Raw genomic sequence first — 13,315 nt, forward strand, 5'->3', positions numbered from 1 at the left:
AGTCAAGGCACTCAGGACATTTGGGGTTGATAATTTTTGGTTGTTAGGGAGAGGGCATTTAGCAGCATCCCTCAGCTCTATCCACTAGATGCCAGTAGCAGAGCCCCTACTGCTGCCAAGTTGTGACAATTAAAAATGTATTCAGACATGGCCAAATGTCCCATGGGGGGTAAAATTACCCCTGATTGAGAACTACTGTTCTGTAGTCGAATGCTGGGATTCAAGTCCTAGGTCTCATGTTTATTAGCTGTGAGGACCAGGCCACATTACCTACCTCTCTAACATCAGTTCCCTGATCTCCAAAATGGACATAATAACATTAATATTGTTATTACCTTGTTAGATCATTGGGAGGACTGGATGAATTAATGAATGTATAGCCCTCAGAACAGTGCTTGGAACAGAGTAAGGACTAAAGGAGTGTCTGCTGTACCACCTGCTTAGACCCCCTTCCTGTCATTGTCACGTCACCCAGCCTGATGCTGCCCCATCACTCAAACTGAAAACCTTGTGGGGCCAGTTTCCCAAATTCTACAACTCTTGACATTTAAGCCCCTTACTTCTTTCTCCTTATTATCTGAGAGCTAGAGAAGTGAGCGGCATAAGAAATGCTTTCCCCTCAGGTTCAAAAGAGACAGTGAGAAAGGAAGCGGAGAAGAGTGTGAATTGAATCCCCAAAGAGTCCATATGTGAGAGGTTCTTTTCATGCCTAAGGATTTTATATTCAGTTTCTCCTGGAAAGGTGGGCAGATCAACTCTCCCGAATAAGCTAGAGCCGCATTGGCCCTTTCTAACCCCATCCTTCTCAACCCCTTATGGTTGGTGGTCTGTGTCTGCCTGTCTGTCTGTCTGTGTCTCTCTCTTAGACAGACAAACACACACACAAAGCAGGAAGAGAAAGAGATTTAGACATTTATTTTGTTTTGGCAAATCTACCACTGATTTAACAAGCCAAAGACTTTTGTTGGCTTTAGAACCCTGAATGGGAAAAGGTACCCTCAGTCATTATTTGTTTTCCATACATTTTTTTAATTCCATATTTAGGATCAGTCAAGGACAGCAAACATTCCTGTTAGTTTGTAGGGCAGGTTTGTATCTACGATACTTTCATGGTGTTAGCACTGGCTGTCTCATTCCTCAACCTAGGAGAAACAACCTCTGTGCTGCTCCGAGGAGCTTGAATTCTGGGCCATTTCACAAACTCATGGTGGGGAGGGGGCATGAGGGGCTGAGCACACCGTGACATCCACCATAGCTCAGTGAAGGGACCCAGGGGTGAGAAATGAGATGGCAAACACCAGCCTGGCAGCATTTCCATCAGAGGAAGAGAGGTAAGGCCTAGGGTATCTCAAGGGAGCCTGGGAATATAACACAATGCCTGCACATATTTTCTAGATTCTAGATGAGCGGAATGAAAAGCAAAAGCAAAAAGTAAAAAAAAAAGGTTTAAGGAGAATAATGACTCAAGAAACAATATCAGCACAATAAACAAGAGATTGCCAAGCTGCAGTTGCAGGTTGAAGGTTAGGCAAATCCTTATACATAACAAACAAGCAATTTAAATGACTCCTGGACAGTCTCGGAGGCATCATTTGAAGCACCACCTTGAATTTATTTTGCAGCAGTTGCCATGCCAACAGTAAGATTATATTCCAAAGGGTAAATGGACACTCCACCCCCAAGCTGCCAACCACGCTGGGTTTCTCACTGCTCCCCAGGCCAGCCGTGCCAGCTTCCATCCTCCCCCAACACTGTCACAAGTTGTCTGGGAGGTGAAGACTTTCCTACCCTTAGGCCCTCCCTCTCCTCTGTGGTCAGAACACTCTGCTCACACCCTTATAATGCCACATGCTGATGCTCAGGCTGGACCATGAGCCCCGTACCCCAACATGGTTGGCAATGCATTCAGCCCGTCCTTGAGCCTACCCCAGGGTCTGCAATGCAACAGGTGATGTGAACAGTTAGGCTGGCAAATGCCAAAAAGATGCCTCAGAAACTACACCTGCTATACAGTGTGGTGTTTGCATTATGTGGTTGCATTAAAATGTGGTTGCATTAAATGCATAAAACCACATAATGTGGTTGCATTAAAAAAAAAAACTATACGTTAAGAACTGAAGAAAATGCCTTACACCAGAGTAGATGCTTAATATTTGTTGAATGGATCAACAAGTGAATGAATAATAAATGAATACAAGTCAAATAAGGTGAGCTTTTACAGTAATTCTCTTTCCTCACAGCTGAAGTTTACCTGTTAAAGACTGGGCATCTGTTCACAGCAGAATTGGTCCCACAAATCAGATTCTAATTCCTGTCATCCACCTGCCAGGTCCAGTTTCAAGCTCTTCACTAACATTCTCTTCCTGCAAGGTTAGTTCTACTTGAAGTAGGGGAAACAGAGGTTCAGGAAGGGAAAGCAAATCTCTGCCGCCACCACCAAACTATATTAAGATGGCAAGTGGCGGAGGTGGGCTTTGAATCTGCATATGTGTATTCCCCAGACCCTTTCCCCAGCCCTAGCACAGAGCCTAAGTGCCCGCTCTCCAAAGTCAGGAGACCTAAGCTCTAATCCTAGCCTGCCTCCCACCAGCTCTGTAACCGTGAACTAATACCTTACACTCTACTCTCTCAACTTCCAGTTGTTAGAATGTAAACCAATCACGTCTCTCCTCCTGGTGCTGATGGGGAGAGAGAACGAGACCACGCACCAGAAGCACTCACTCTCAGCCTGGCACACTTGGTGAAGAGGAAAACGAGGATTATTGGTGATATCACTAGGACTTGCACAAAATAATGTATTTTCCACTTTGGGAAATGTAGGCTGTAGACCACTTAAGGACGAGAGTCGGCTCATATTTGTATGACTGTAAACACAGGACACAGCCACGTGGACACTCAGACAGCAAGTTCTCCTATTTGCAAATGCCCCTTCCTCTCTTTTTCTCTTAAGTAAAAAAGGATAAATGCCATTCTAACTGAATGTGCTTAAACTTTTATATAAATATCAACATGCATGTTTGTTTCTATTTAGTTTATTTATATTATTTTTAATGTCTTAGAATATTTATTTTTCAATCATTGGTGAACAGAAGGATCTTTGTTCTATCTTTAGCCGACCTCATTTCTGTCTTCCTTTATTGGAGCTTCTGTTTGCAACACAGATGTGTATCAACATTATTTTCTGACTTCTCCCTTAATTACTGGCCTAGTTTGAAAGCAGAAGGCAAAGAAAACATCTTGGTAAATGGACATAGAGAGAAAAAAGAAATAATAAAGGGTGAGGGGCAAGAACCAGAATCCTCCAACTCTCTCTCCGTTCCTGTCAGGTGCACCTGAGGTTTTGGTAAATGCAGGCTTGCCTTGGAAGGTGGGTGAAGGGAAACTTTTCAGACCATCCAGTTCTGGAAATCTCCTCTAATGTATCTCAGATTTCAAGACTCTGACGTCAAATGTTCTTGTACTGATCCATTTGGGAAACAGCAGTGCTCAACGGCCCTTGAAATTTCTCATTTTGGACACAACTCAGAGCAGCCGAGAGCATTCACCACAGCACAAAATTTTGACAGGAGACTCTTAGAGGTTTTGTAACTAAAGATAACTGTACCACTTGGAAGGACCTCCTGTCTGGAAGGACCTCCTGCCTAATTTTTGCGTCATCATCCTACTGCCTTAAGGAACACAGATAGGGAGGAGGAGCAAGTGAACTGTTTGAGGGAAGATTTAGGAGATGAGTATAAAGGGCACAAGAAATGACTGTCTCAGCTTTGCAGCAAATGAAGCCCAACTGGCGTCAGCTGTGACAAAGGTTCAGGTTGTTTGGGAAGTGGGTCCTCTTACTGTAAAAGTGGCAGAGCTGATGAGGACAGCCTTGAGGACTACGAATTTGTCAACAGAATGAAATCCTCAAAGTCAGAGGCCACTTCATAGACCTTTCATCAGACTTGCCCTGTGTCCCACAGGACACTGGGGACATAATCGGTGATCGGTAACCGTGACCAAAAATCTATCCTCTTTGAAGTAGAAGCTTTTCTATATATACATTTTTAAAGGAAATAGAGAGAAGCTATCAGAATCAAGAGTCAGAAAGAATCAGAAAGATCTGTATTCAGATCTCTCTCTCACCTCTTACTAATTGTACAACCTGTCAGGTAAGGCTCTCTTGGTCTTTTGATCTCTAAAATGGGATAACACTGGGACCCACCTTGCAAAGCTCAGTAGGGACTGAACTGTGAATAAAGCACATTGCATGAGAAAGCAGGCAGGCAGGCACAGTCACGCTCCAACTGTACTAACTATTGCTGGTGATAAGGCTAATGAAGTAAGGTGTTAGATTGCTGTGGTCTGCCTGAAGAAATATGTTTCACTATTTATGAAGTAGAGAATGTGTCCGGTTTTCCATTGTTACTGGAAAATAAGCCACTTGTCTTTCAGAAAGGCAGGTATAGGAGTGCCTAGGTGGCTCAGTTGGTTGTGCATCTGACTCTTAGTTTCGGCTCAGGTCATGATCTCATGGGTTGCGGGATCGAGCCCCACATCAGGCTCCCCACTCAGCAAAGAGTCTGCCTAAACATTCTCTCTCTCTACCTCTACCCCACTCTCTTTCTCCCTCTCAAATAAATACGTCTTTTTTTAAAAAGGTTGTATAAGATTGATATAAGTTTGATACAATAATATCTACACGATTATACAATAAATCTCCTTATCACAGAAGATTATAGTCAGAGGCATGCTGGCAAATGTGCAACTGATTGCCCAAAAATATTTATGTGTATATAAATTTTTAAAATTATTATAAATTTTACTGATACAAAGACTATGTAGCACACAATTTACAAATAAGAAAATCTACAGTATTCTTTATGTTAAATTCAAATTGATTCCAACTGATTGGTATAGAACGATTTTGTTTATTTTTACTGAACCTTTGTCTTTGTAGCCATTCACCTTGATTTAATATGTAGCTCTAGGGTCCTGGCTGCTGATGCAACATACTTTTAAGCACACAGTGTATCATTAACATTTTCTCATCACCTTATTGGGTCTAAACAATCAGCATAACAATGAATCCTGGTCTCATTTTGTAGCCTTTACCAGTTTCCTGGTGTAAATATTCCCAACATAGCTGCTTTCTAGCTACTCACAGGGTGTCAGTGAATGTGGCATTGGGAAGGGATGCTCAGTGGCATGCCATTAGAGCATTTGACTATACAGATACAATAGATATGATGACCTCAGAAACAGAGAAATAGTATGAAAATGGAATAATGATTAGGAAATGATAGCTGTTGAGTCATTTTAACCTTTGTTTTTAACATAATTTATTTAATTGTAACGTTCGTATTTATTTTTGGTGAGGTTTAACAACTAGCTTATAAAGTTCCTGAAAATTTGGGGTGCCTGAGAGGCTCAGTCAGTTAAGATCTGACTCTTGATTTCAGCTCAAGTCATGATCTCAGGGTTGTGGGGTCAAGCGCCAGGTCAGGCTCTCTGCTCAGTGTGGAGTGTGCTTGAGATTCTCTATCTCTCTCTTTCTCTCTCTTTCTCTCTCTCTCTCTCTCTCTCTCTCTCTCCCCTCTGGTTCTTTCTCCCTAAAAAAGATAAACAAGTCTTTTTAAAAAATTCCTGAAAATTGAAGACTCACTTCTGCTTGTGATTGGAACTGGTCACAGCATACCACCTTGAGAGGGAAGAATCTTTCTGACCCACAGCTCCATTCCCATTATGCCTGAAGCAGCTTTTTAATGAATTGAATCACATTTCAAAATCTCACCTTACATATTTAATTTCCTCCCACTCTTCTCTTATTGTCTAAGAACCTTTCCTACCCTCTTCCTCTGTCCTTTCTCTTTACTTGCTGTCATTTCCTTGGTCAGTGCCTTTGCCACTTCACATTGGGACCACTAAAGGATCCTCTTAACCATTTCCTGCCTCCTGTCCTTTCTTACTCAACATCATTCTATATTCTCCTCCCAAATTTATTTCCTTCACATGATCCCTTAGGCCAGTCTTCTGCTCCAAAGCCTTCCATGGTCCTTTCAAGCCCAAAAGGATAGAATTCAACCTCTAGAAATTCTGGTGATAATTGCAGAGCGATGTGAATGCACTTGGTGCCACAGAACTATTCACTTAAAAACGGTTAAAATGGTAGTACTGGAGGTCCTAGCCTCAGCAATCAGACAACAAAAAGACATTAAAGGCATTCAAATTGGCAAAGAAGAAGTCAAACTCTCCCTCTTCGCCGATGACATGATACCCTACATAGAAAACCCAAAAGCCTCAACCCCAAGATTGCTAGAACTCATACAGCAATTTGGTAGCGTGGCAGGATACCAAATCAATGCCCAGAAATCAATGAAACTGAAGAAAGAGAAATTAAGGAGTCAATCCCATTTACAATTGCACCCAAAAGCATAAGATACCTAGGAATAAACCTAACCAAAGAGGTAAAGGATCTATACCCTAAAAACTATAGAACATTTCTGAAAGAAATTGAGGAAGACACAAAGAGATGGAAAAATATTCCATGCTCATGGATTGGCAGAATTAATATTGTGAAAATGTCAATGTTACCCAGGGCAATTACACGTTTAATGCAATCCCTATCAAAATACCATGGACTTTCTTCAGAGAGTTGAAACAAATTATTTTAAGATTTGTGTGGAATCAGAAAAGACCCCGAATAGCCAGGGGAATTTTAAAAAAGAAAACCATATCTGGGGGCATCACAATGCCAGATTTCAGGTTGTACTACAAAGCTGTGGTCATCAAGACAGTGTGGTACTGGCACAAAAACAGACACATAGAGCAATGGAACAGAATAGAGAAGCCAGAAGTGGACCCTGAACTTTATGGTCAACTAATATTCGATAAAGGAGGAAAGACTATCCATTGGAAGAAAGACAGTCTCTTCAATAAATGGTGCTGGGAAAATTGGACATCCACATGCAGAAGAATGAAACTAGACCACTCTCTTGCACCATACACAAAGATAAACTCAAAATGGATGAAAGATCTAAATGTGAGACAAGATTCCATCAAAATCCTAGAGGAGAACACAGGCAACACCCTTTTTGAACTTGGCCACAGTAACTTCTTGCAAGATACATCCACGGAGGCAAAAGAAACAAAAGCAAAAATGAACTATTGGGACTTCATCAAGATAAGAAGCTTCTGCACAGAAGAAACAGTCAACAAAACTAAAAGACAACCTACAGAATGGGAGAAGATATTTGCAAATGACGTATCAGATAAAGGGTTAGTTTCCAAGATCCATAAAGAACTTATTAAACCCAACACCAAAGAAACAAACAATCCAATCATGAAATGGGCAAAAGACATGAAGAGAAATCTCACAGAGGAAGATATAGACATGGCCAACAAGCACATGAGAAAATGCTCTGCATCACTTGCCATCAGGGAAATGCAAATCAAAACCACAATGAGATACCACCTCACACCAGTGAGAATGGGGAAAATTAACAAGGCAGGAAACCACAAATTTTGGAGAGGATGCGGAGAAAAGGGAACCCTCTTACACTGTTGGTGGGAATGTGAACTGGTGCAGCCACTCTGGAAAACTGTGTGGAGGTTCCTCAAAGAGTTAAAAATAGACCTGCCCTACGACCCAGCAATTGCACTGTTGGGGATTTACCCCAAAGATTCAGATGCAATGAAACGCCGAGACACCTGCACCCCGATGTTTATAGCAGCAATGTCCACAATAGCCAAACTGTGGAAAGAGCCTCGGTGTCCATTGAAAGATGAATGGATAAAGAAGCTGTGGTCTATGTATACAATGGAATATTACTCAGCCATTAGAAATGACAAATACCCACCATTTGCTTCAACGTGGATGGAACTGGAGGGTATTATGCTGAGTGAAGTAAGTCAATCGGAGAAGGACAAACAGTGTATGTTCTCATTCATTTGGGGAATATAAGTAATAGTGAAAGGGAATATAAGGGAAGGGAGAAGAAATGTGTGGGAAATATCAGAAAGGGAGACAGAACATGAAGACTCCTAACTCTGGGAAACGAACTAGGGGTGGTGGAAGGGGAGGAGGGCGGGGCGTGGGGGTGTGTGGGTGACGGGCACTGAGGGGGACACTTGACGGGATGAGCACTGGGTGTTATTCTGTATGTTGGTAAATTGAACACAAATAAAAAAATGGTTAAAATGGTAAACATTATACTATGTGTGTTTTATCACGATTAAAAAAAAAAATCCTGGGGCATCTGTGTGACTGAGTCAGTGTTAACTCTTGATTTCAGCTCAGGTCATGATCTTAGGGTCATGGGATCAAGCCTTGAATCAGACTCTATGCTCAGTGTGGAGTCAGCCTGAGATTCTCTATCTCCCCTTATCCCTCCCCCACCTCCACTTGCATGTTCTCTAAATAAATACATAAATGAATAAAATATTTTAAAAAAATATCACTAGAAAGACAACCAAGGCCCTAAAATTCTGCCTTTGTTTAGAACTTACTAAACTTATCTTTCATTTCTATCATTGATGCTACTAACCTATACTCACTGATCCCATGCACTGCACATTCATTAAACCTCAGTACGATCCTATGAAATAAGTACTGTTCTTGCAGAGAGTAACACGGAAGGTGAAATATCTGGAAGAAGGTCACACCTGCCAAAGTGCTGATTTGATGCCTGCATTTCTAACCATGCAAATGTAAATACTCAGACACTGTCATTTCTCTGTGATAGCTTCCTACCTAAGGGCCAGACCCTGGTGATGGAAGTGAGGCACTCCCCATGGATGCAAAATTTAAGGGAATAATAAAAATAAATAATATTTAAGGTAATATCTTAAAATAAAAATACAAAACTCCCATGATGAGCAAAGTATCAAAATTTTAAATAAAAACAGTATCTGACCATGCACTTAGAAAATTCTGCTTCACTCAACCTCACCCTTATCCTGGCCCTGATTCCAATGAAACCTTATTCACCATAGCAGGTGATAGCCCAAGGGTCACAGTTTGCCAATTTGACTTCTTAAAAAATAATGCATTAAAATATCATGTATCTTATTGCTGAGTTTCTTGGAGTCCCCCTAAATGTTGTGCCTGAAGCAAATGCCTCACTTGCTTTACTCAGTCCTGGCCCTACTGTCTTGTCAGCTAAAAATAAAGGGCCAAAACTCTATTTCTACCCCCTTCCATTTCTTAGGTCCCAGGTATCAACCTTCACACTGGTTCTACCACAAGGTAATGTGGCTATTTCAGGCTATAGGACATTTTCTTTTAAAGAAAGAGGAGAAAACTGTCAGAACAGACTATTTTGTTATTGTTACAATAGAACATTTCTGGAATCCAAATTATGTATCTATAGATTAAGAACTATTGAGATGCCGGAGTATCACCATGTCAAAAAGAAAGGGCTTTGGCCAAAATTTTCATAAGAATTTTATAACTAATGTGCCGCTTGGACACTGAAAACATTAGTTCAATATCTATTTATTGCTGAAAACACAATCACAGGCTTGCAGTACTAGGGAAAAAATAAACTGCCTTCATTTAATCTTTTAAGTTGTGAGATAATCTGGAGCTGATATGTAAAAAGGAATGTTTTCTAGTTTATTCTTTAGGTACAGGGGCATCCTCATGAGAAATTGCTCTCTGTATTTTTAAATAATTAAATGCCTAGGGCTTTCTCTCTCTCTCTCTCTCTCTCTCTCTCTCTCTCTCACACACACACACAGGAATTCAAGACAAATAAAATGGGTCATCTAATTTTGTTGTACCTTTATTAAAAGTCCCAAGTTTATAATCAAAGCATTGAATTAGTTCTGAGCTTGATGCTTTGAGTGGGCACTTCTCATGAATTAAGCCAGGTAGGCCTGAGCCATGCTCTATAAGATCCCGGGACAAACCCAGAGCACTAAACAAACATAAAAGGGTATCCTCCTTTAACAGGTATTTTCCTGTTAAAAAGGAAAGAATGGAAGAAAAAAATGTAAAAAGCACAAAACCAGTAAGTACATCCATATCAGACTATGCAAGAAGAGGTAATATCCAAAGTGGGCCACAAAGTCTGAATGGACCTGAGACCACGGGGACTTTTTGGATAAAGAGAAGCTAGAAAACTGGACTTGAACCCTCAACAGAAATGCTAGAGCCTTTAAATACTTTTCTTTCTGTGAGAGGATGACCAGAAAACCTCCTTTCTTTGCCTAGAGTTGCAGTATATGACTGCAGTCTTCCTGAAAGTAAGGGTGGGAGAAGCAGTTATGCACAAAGCATCAGAATCCACAGCGTCCATCACATGATCAGCTACAGGTCTAAATCTATGTGCAGCACGGTAACCCCCAGCTGAGAAACAAATCCACAAATGAGCAAAGGAGAATCACATCTTTAATTGCCCAATAGGGATATTTCTATGATTCAGGACATAAAGGATTTGTAAAGAAGTCCCTACCCCACCACACCCTCAACACCAATGATGATAAACCCAATGATATATTTTTCTTCATAAGATGACCTGCACAAGAACATGAAGTACCATGAGGGAGAATCAGGTGACACCAGCAAGTGGGGAGAATTAGCACCTCAAGAACTAAAGATAATCATCTGATTGAACCTATAAAATAAATGTGTTCAAAATCTTCAAAGATAAAAAAAAGGCACTGAAATCCTAGTGAAAGAACAGGACATTATTTTTAAAGTATCATGAAGATTTGAAAGCGAACCAAATAGAATATTGACAACAGAACGTCTAGTCATTAAACTTAAGACCGCAGTGACATATTGAACAACATATTGGATACATTCCAGGTGCGCTGGAACTGAGGAAACCACTCAGAATATAGACTCCAATAGAGAGACAACATAAAAGCAGCTATGAGTCAATAGGGACAGATTGCTAAGTCATCTATATTTCACAGAAGCTGCAGAAGAAGAATGTAGGGGAGGGCAATTTTCAAAAAGATAGAGCTAAGAAACTTCTAGAATTGAAGAGATCTAATATTGAGTTTGAGAATCTACTTCAAATCCAAGCTATATCTACATATATGTATATGCTTTTTTTTTTTTTTGCTTAGTTTTTTTTAATTATAAGAAGAAATTTCTCCCAGTTGGTTGAGTCCCTAAGACTTAACCCAAGGCCAGTATCTGTAGAAGCTGACAGATATCTTCAGAACATCATGGCTTCCCAGTGGGCCAGCACCCTGGGAGAAGTAGGTTTCATTGCATTCAACCTATTTTGGAATGAGCTAAGAGATCCAGCTCAGAGAAGTCATCTGTAGTATAAAAATTACATTCAAAGAGAGATGCTAATGTGGACACTAGATTGCTTTCCACATGCTGTTCAAGATCACACCTTTGTGAGATGCAATATTACTTATTAATGTCAATAATGTTATCTTCATTGATTTAGCAACTGATAATTATTAATATGCTCAGCACAGTGCTAAGCACTATATGAGCATTTTCTCATTTAATCCTTACAATAGCCTTTTAAGATAGGTGTGTATGTGTGTAAGTATAGATGAGTCAACAGAAACAAAGGAATCAAGAGTCTTGCCTAGGATCTCGGAGAACAGTGGGATTGGGACTTAGATCTGCTGGATGCCAACTACTTTATGGGTTAACTATAATTCAATGTGCATAACACAGAGGAAGTAGGTTACCACTGTTAAAGGAAATATGACTGCCCATTAGGAACACATAGACTCTACAAACTTTCTTGGGTTAACTTGGAGGTATTGCTATCCTTAATCTAGCAGGGCACCTGGAGAAGGTAGGTCTTTCTGATGGCCTGTGACTCTAGCACCTAGGTGCTTCAGAGCATAGAACTAAGCTGTTACACAGCCAGCCCGGGGATACTGATGGTGGCAAATCCATTAACAATCTCATCCTGGAGATTTATAAATATTGTTTGACGGGGAAAGGGAAAGACAGCCTGTTTATTTTGAGCATGGAGTGTGTTACATTCATTTTTTTTTTAATGTCAGGCATATGCACATAAGATATGCCTGTTTTCCAGCAATATGCTTTTTCCACAGAACACTGAATTAAAACAAATTGCTAATGGAGACACAAGTGAATGAATCAGAATCAAAGGGAAATACCAACACTGTCTCCAGCTAATCAGATCTCACAGGTTTTTTCCAGAAGATTCTGGCAGCTTCGTGGAAGCCAAAGTAGGCTTCTCTGTATAGGTGGCATCAAGCACTATTTTTTCAACATGCTCTCCCCAAATGTATGATACGCACTATTTTGAAGTCCGTACTTTTAGCTAGTCTTCTATTTCTCAGTGCAAAGAAACCCAATTTATTCTTTGTTCAAAGAAAAAGTGGAATCACAGGCCATCTCCACAGGAACTGATGAAAACATTGGCAAAACTTTCAGATAAAAGAGATCAAATTGTTTACCAGTCATCTTAAGAAAAAAGCGTATAAATATATATTCCATTTTATGTTCACTCACAGACATTTTGAAAGAAGGGAGCTGGTTGGTGGGGGTGGGGGTGGCTCTGACATTCTTCCCGTGGGAAAACCTTTTAAAAAACCAATTCAGCATTTTAATCATTATACCAGGTCATCTGAAAAAAAGTGTTTAACTTTCACTCTAGTTTTCATTTCTTCCCTTGCTCCGCGATGGTTTTTCCTGTGCTGACAGAAACAGATTTCTGGCCCTCCAAAGAAACCTCATACACACAAGGCCAGCTTCCTGCTTGCTCTTTCACAGGGTAACAATCAATTTTTTAAAAGTTCTTTCTCTTTGTCTGAGGTACCCATATGCTTGGGTGAAGATTATAGGTTAAACTCCGCTGAAAGTAATTGAATTAGTTTGCCCTTAAATTTCTGGTCAATACCCCTGTCTGTGGATTCAGGCTTTCTACTGAAAATTGTGCTTTCCTAATGCTACTTCCAGACTCAGCTGTGTACTCAGATTTACAAGCAATAAATTGCTGGTTTGGAGGGAAATGGAGGTAAACGGTTTGGAGCAGAGAAAAATTAAAATGCTATTCTTTAGTTTTTCAACTTAAATTTCAGAATAAATGTCAAGGGCTACCCTTGGGTACCATGATCCAATTTCTCTCAGTTCAGCATGATCCGTGCTTCCTTGTCAGGGAAGGTTTTTGCATACATCCAGTGCTTGAAACTTTTGCTAGTGTCTGCTCGTAACAAAAAATCGTAAGTTGGTAAGTGGAACAAAAAGGAGATGGCAAATTTCCTTCAACGCCCAGAGTTAGTATCATTCTGCCTCTCATTTTTAAAGGCATTTGACCTGTCAGGGACAGTCACAAAGAAAATGGAACTCAGCTCTACACCATGAGGACAACCAGCCTGAACTCAC

The sequence above is a fragment of the Canis lupus genome, chromosome 20, assembly GCF_003254725.2.
Source record: "Canis lupus dingo isolate Sandy chromosome 20, ASM325472v2, whole genome shotgun sequence".
In the NCBI taxonomy this organism is placed as follows: Eukaryota; Metazoa; Chordata; class Mammalia; order Carnivora; family Canidae; genus Canis; species Canis lupus.